Source organism: Peromyscus leucopus, unplaced genomic scaffold (assembly GCF_004664715.2).
Source record: "Peromyscus leucopus breed LL Stock unplaced genomic scaffold, UCI_PerLeu_2.1 scaffold_713, whole genome shotgun sequence".
In the NCBI taxonomy this organism is placed as follows: domain Eukaryota; kingdom Metazoa; phylum Chordata; class Mammalia; order Rodentia; family Cricetidae; genus Peromyscus; species Peromyscus leucopus.
The window spans coordinates 12,064-18,350 of NW_023505633.1; the positions used below are offsets into that span (position 1 = coordinate 12,064).

Sequence of the window (6,287 nt, forward strand, 5' to 3'; positions counted from 1 at the left end):
AATGGTAGATCTCCTGGGATAAGTGGTTACATTTGGGAGGATGTGTATGCATGAATCGTTGGGTCCTTGAACCACATATAGAGAACTACTAATTCTTTTGTTCTTCTTTTATACTTTAAAAATAATACAATTTTCAATTTTCCATATTAAATAATACAATTTCAAGTAAAACATTATACAGGAAAGGGCAGGGTAGGCCTCCATGGTAGGGTGGGGTATGGGGAAACAATCATCTGTCTGTGCGGAGGGCTGAGCAGTGAGGGGAAATGTGTCTTGAATGGGAGAGTGAGTCCACAAGTGGCAGCCGGATGTGAGACTTCAGAGCCTGAGAGGTGACAAAGTGAGCTGTGTCTGAGAATGGGCAGGTGCAGAGCCTCTGAGCTCAACCTGCGGGAGAAGGCATCCATGCTTGAGGCCCCTTCTTGTGGGAAGTCGGAACTCTGAATGAGTGAGTGAGCAGAGGGTCCTCAAGGCCAGCCTGGTGTGACACCTCAGCACTTGAGGAGGTGAGGGTGGGCCCCAGTGCAGTGTTAGCTGTAAGTCAGGTTGGGGTCAGGAGACTCAGCAGACTGAGGGGAAGTTCCTCACAGTGTGTAAACCAGGCATTGATTCCGTGGACCAGGCAAGGTACAGAGTGTGGGAGTCAAAAACACGAGGTGGGAACTCAGTGACTTTCAAGAGAATGAGGAAATCCTTGCTGGGGTGTGGAAGAACTGAGTTGTCAGAGTTCAGGCAGGTTTAGGGGAGTATCCATGCATCAGATAGAGTTGTCGTGGGTTCCAGAGACTGAGCAGGGTGAAGACACTGTCCCCATGAGGTGGGACAGTCTAGGGTGTGTGTGTATACTAGGTGTCTTTGTGTTTAAGAATGCTTCTGTGCATGGGGCGACTTGAGTGTGGTGTTAAAGCCTCAGGGAGGTCAGGAGGCAACTCTACAGGGACCAGGAAGGAGTAGGAATCACAGCACAAGATGGGAAATGGAGGCTTTATTGTAGAGGTCAGCTCAGACCGAGTGTCAGAATCACAATTCTGTGAGGAGTTTGACTTCTCTAATTGTCAGGTTCCTCTTTTCCATTTCTTCCTGTTTTCTTCTCTCCCCCATTGAATTCTTGGTATTTCTATGATTGTATAAAGATCCTAAGTGCATTCTCCACCTGCAATGCTCCCTTTGGAGTACGATCTCATGGTGTATGATCAGGATAGCTGTCTGTTATTTCCTCTCATCTCTAGCTGGTATTGGAATAACTTGTCTCTTGTTCAGGACCTATTATAAGGAAGGGATGGCACACATCTTCTGAGGGCAGGGGAAAATTTCTTCTCAACACATTTTCAGAAAACATTTATATTAATAAGAACCTCATGAATAAACTTGATTTCTCAGACATGGATGCAGAATCTCCTCCAGGTAAGAAACCATTTTTTTGATGCTTCTAGTGAGTGATGATATAAAGTATAAAGATGATGTTAACCATTGGCCATGCCTCTGGGTCACTGGAGTCTCAACCAAGTGTGTTACCTTTAAACAGATGTGAAAAGTTGTGGGATTGTACAATGGAGAAGGAAGGTGTTGCCTTTTACCATCTAGAGAAAATCCCACCATACATGTTATTGTATCTTTTCTACATATAAACACACATACATAAGTGTAACAAATTGTTTCTAGGTAAATTATGTCATACTGATTTCCCCCTCCATTTGTTGACATGTCATAGTGTGTTGGCATTCAAGAGTTGAGTATCTTTTCCATTCTCTCCCTCCCGAGATGGGGACAAAATCCAGGACCTCACCCATGGTTGTGAAGTTTTGTAACTCTTTTAGAAGTGGTGACTAAAACGTGGTGACTGTATCACAAAATGTGACTTCTTGACTATTGCATATTTGAAGTTGGAAGCAAGATGGAAGTCTTTAAAAGCATATAATAAATACTATGCAACCATAATAAAACTGATAAAGAAGACATGATAATATAGAATAATGTTCATCCAGATGTGCTGGCACAAGCCAAGCCTGTTGTCACAAAACTCAGGAGTTAGAGGCAGTGGGGTTGCTGTGAGTTTGAGGCCATCTTGGACTACATAATGCATTCAAAGTCTGCCTGCGGTACTTACTAAGACCCTATCTCAAAAACAAAACAAATAATCATAAGCTAAAAGTGTAGTGATATAATCTCTAAGAAAATGATGGTCACAAATCAGTGTTTATGATGTTCCAATTGTGGAAAATATACATTTATATGTAAAAGCTTTTAACTTGTTGGAAAGGTACATATCAAAATACTGACAACAGTCATTCTCAGTGTCAGGAATGAATGATTTTGTACATATTGCAATGTCTCTATAATTAAACTGATATTTCCTGTTTGCATTTTCCTATTATTTCGACATCATGTTACTAGTGATTATCATGCACAAAAAGAGTAGAATAGCAGAAAGAAGAAGAAATAGGAACAGAGCTGAAGATGTGAATTTGGTTTGTCTTTCAGCTTCTCAAAAGAAGACCATGTAGTCATGAAAATTGTCACAGATTCTCCAAGTTGCTCCTCACCTCATTCATAGTACTTTTACTGCTATTGAAAATGTTATTCTCAGTTGCTCTGATCAGTAAGTATGTCCCTTGGAGAATTACACACGGAGAAGGAAAGTGACTCATTAGACAGATGGTGACCCAGAAACCTGAGGCAGACACTCTCTGGAGGGATGGATGACATCGGAAATTTTTTTCTGTTTCAGAATCTCTTCTGTAAAAGTCATTCAATCTCACTGGAGAAGCATGCATTTGTTTGTTGGTGTCACAGAGGGAAGTCCTGGTGCATCCTGTGTTAGGATCCAGTAACGAGGACAAACCTGTATTTCCTCATTAGCAGCATTTGGAGGCATAGACATCTATATTTTAGAATGAGAAGAGGGATGAGAAGACATGGACAGAGTTATTCCAGGAACAGTGCTCCAGTGGAGTTCCTTCTAATCATTTATTTTTTGTTCCAGATTGTGTGAGACCTGAAAGCTAATTTGGAAAATAGTGGAATTTTTATAGATTGGCCTTCAAGTTTATCAAAAACTAAAGAGCATAAGCTATATTTTTATGTCTATGTTTTATTTATTCATGCAATAATTAGTAATTTCCGTTTACTATATATTGGGCAGCATGTCAGAGAGTCCAGAAATAGCTACAGTCCCCAGTGTCAGGAAACTAGAGAGAACAGTCAAGTGAAGCAGTGCTTAAAAATTGCATGGGAAATGCTGTGCAGGTGAGGAGTAAGAAGTAAGAACATGGGGCTAAGAAAAGTTTGCAGCAGAGGACACCTAGACCTGTGTGTGCCAGTAATGTCCTAGACATGTGGGGACATGGGAAATATGAGCAAATATGAGTATACATTACTGTCATGTACAGTGCAACATGGAGTATGGGGGCCATCACACCCCCACATTTCCCCAGAGTGTTCCTGAGTAGAAGCAGCAGAAAATATTAGATAGAAGGATAGAGGGGAGAGAAAAAGATAGACAATACAGGATATCCTAGTGTGGGCCTGGATCCTAATCCTTTGGACCCCGACTGTCACTGCCCTAGGGTTTTTAAAGGAATGCCAATGGGTGGAGCAAAAGACCTCCCCCAGCACAGACAAGTGGAGACCATCTCAGACACCTGGTACTCAGGCCTGTGATCCAATCATCCTCTTTATGCAGACCTGCTGGGTAAAGCCCTAGGAAACCTACATGGGCTCCAACAATGGAGAACTAATTATGAAACTGTAGAGGCAGACAAAACTGGACTCAGATCACACAACAGTGCATACCATTTTACACAGGCATCCACTCTTAATGTTATTTTATTTAGTAGCTGTTGCTCAACCTTAACCAACTTAAAACTTAGTATGTTAATTGAACTATTTATTTATCTTTCTTGGTGGCTTGGCCGAGACTGGTCTCTCTTGGAGATTCCCATGGTCTTAGGTGAACTTACTCATTCTCATGGAGTCATACATCAGTAACAGACAACCCAGCCTCCAACGGCAACTTCAGACTTTCAGGAAGGATGGTGGCAGTAAGCAAAGCCCAAGATGGAGTGGATACACATTTGCCTTTGTGTATTTTAGAAACCAAAGGTCTCTTAACAGCAGCTCAGATGAGCCGATGTAGACATAGAACAGTCTCTTGAGAAGGGAACTGCAAAGGTATAGTCTAAATGGATATTTATATAGGGAAGGATAAGAAGTGTGTCCAGTTTTGCAATGTGCGCCAGTCATGGAGATTCACTGAAGAATGTGAAGCAGGCCATGATAAAATTAAAACTGACTTAGAGAAGTGTGCTCTTACAGAGTGTGAAAATGAAGGGAAGGAGAAATTGGATGTTGATTCAGAATCCGTTTGAGCAGCATTAGGGGTTTGATCCAAGGATCATGTGAGTGATGCTCAGAAGAGGAGATAAGTTGGATCAAAATGATGTGATGTTTTGGTCAATTATTGATAGCTGAGGATTAGGGGACACAGGAGTGAGATATGACTTTAATATTCTGATTTCATAAAGTCAGCAATTATGAAGTTATTTGAAGAGGAAGAATATGAGCAGCAGGTTTGAGTTGGAATATGATGATTTAAGTTTTGTTTATGTTCACCTAAATCTCAGATGCACAGTTTAGTTGATGTCATATTAACATGATTTAGGAAAGAGGTGTACATTTTAGAAGACCTTTGCTTATAGGCAGCAGATAACAAAAATAGATTAAAAAACAAAGCAACCACTTCTACTCCCCACCCCAACACCAACAACACAGGACATTGAATATCACTAAGGAAGAGGAATTTGGAGGAGAAAGAGAGATACAGAGGGAACTGGATGCAATGTTCCATTTTAAGAGTGGTGGGTGTAGAAGGAAACAGGTAGGAAAGAGCACAGGAAACAGCAGCAAACAGGACAGGCAAAACCAGAGGGAGCCACTGTCTCACAACAATTAAGGAGGAAGAGAAGCGGGCAGGGTAATGTGAGAAGTCGCATGGATGATGACTGATCAGTGGACATGATGGGCCATTGACATCTAGTTCAGGAGTGTTTGGTAAATGAGCAGAAGGAAAAGCCAGAATCTAGTGTCTCCAGGAACAAGTGGGAGATGAAGAAGAGAAGAAAGAAAATTCAATTTCTCTAGGAAAGGCAAGTTAGTTTTAAGCTAGGAACGCCGTGATAATGTGGGGACACTGAGAATTCTGAGCTAGCTGGGGTGGAGGGAGATACAGGAAAGAAGAGGACGAAAACAAAGTCCTTTTGATCAGTGTCCGGCTTTTATTTCCGTGCTCATGTAACTTGGAAGTGCTCTGGATTAGCTCTTTTCTCCCTCACCTTTCGTGGGATTGCTCACATACTTAATAGATCATATCAGCTAAGATGTAGTCTTTATTATACCCTCCATTAATTGTTCAAAATTCCCCAGGATCATGGTTCTGTCCTGTCTTTCCAGATCTTCCTGAAAATATCTGTGGTCATAAATTACTAGGAGCAGGGTAATACTGTCTGTGAGGGATTGGAAAAATATCTCTTTGTGGTATGGTCTCATGTAGCCCAGGCTAGCTATGAACTAACTAACTATCTAACTAATTAACTAACTAATCAACTAATCAATAACTAAGTTACCAACTGAGTTAACCAACTAGCCAACTAAACTAAAGTAACTAGCTTCCTAAACCAACCAACCAAGTATAGTAACTTGTGTAGTTAAGGATGACCTGAGACTTCCATTCTTCCTCATTCTAATACCCAAGTGTTAGGGCCACAGCCTCCACACTGTGGTGATGGGGAATCTGTCCCAGGCAGACTCTAATGACTCAGGTAACTGGACATTTAAAGGTTTTGTTTCTACAAAGAATGTAAGAAGGTAAAAGTAAAAAAAGTAAAAAAAAAAGTCTTAGCACTACCAGAAAAATGAATTGTTTTATTCTGTTTTACAGCTTTGTTTAAACAACATACTCAGCTTCCTGATGAAAAAGCAATTACGAAAGAACTGAATTACACTGACCTGGAGTGTACAAAACAGCATTCACTCTCGAAAGGTAAAACTTAATGTGTCTAAAACCAGCATTTTCAACACGATTCTCAGGTAGCTCCATCAGCAATGAGCACTATGGAGACATGACTTCATACCACACACTCTGTACCAGATGCCTGTGGAGTCATTTTTATAAGTCTCCAATCAGACATAATTGGGATGTGTGCCCCCTAGTGTCCACAAAGAATTTCAAGGAGGGAGAAGCAATACGTGGCTGAGCAGAATTTTAATAGAAACAGAAAGGAGCTCCAGAA

At 41.0% G+C, this 6,287-nt stretch overlaps 1 long non-coding RNA gene across 1 annotated transcript; it reads left to right on the forward strand.

Moving 5' to 3' along the window:
* The first annotated feature begins 1,137 nt into the window (after positions 1 to 1,137).
* Positions 1,138 to 6,037, forward strand: LOC114706465. Its single transcript, XR_005090689.1, has 3 exons — positions 1,138 to 1,404; positions 2,482 to 2,599; positions 5,936 to 6,037. It is a non-coding gene; the product is annotated as an uncharacterized LOC114706465 (long non-coding RNA).
* Positions 6,038 to 6,287: the final 250 nt, after the last annotated feature.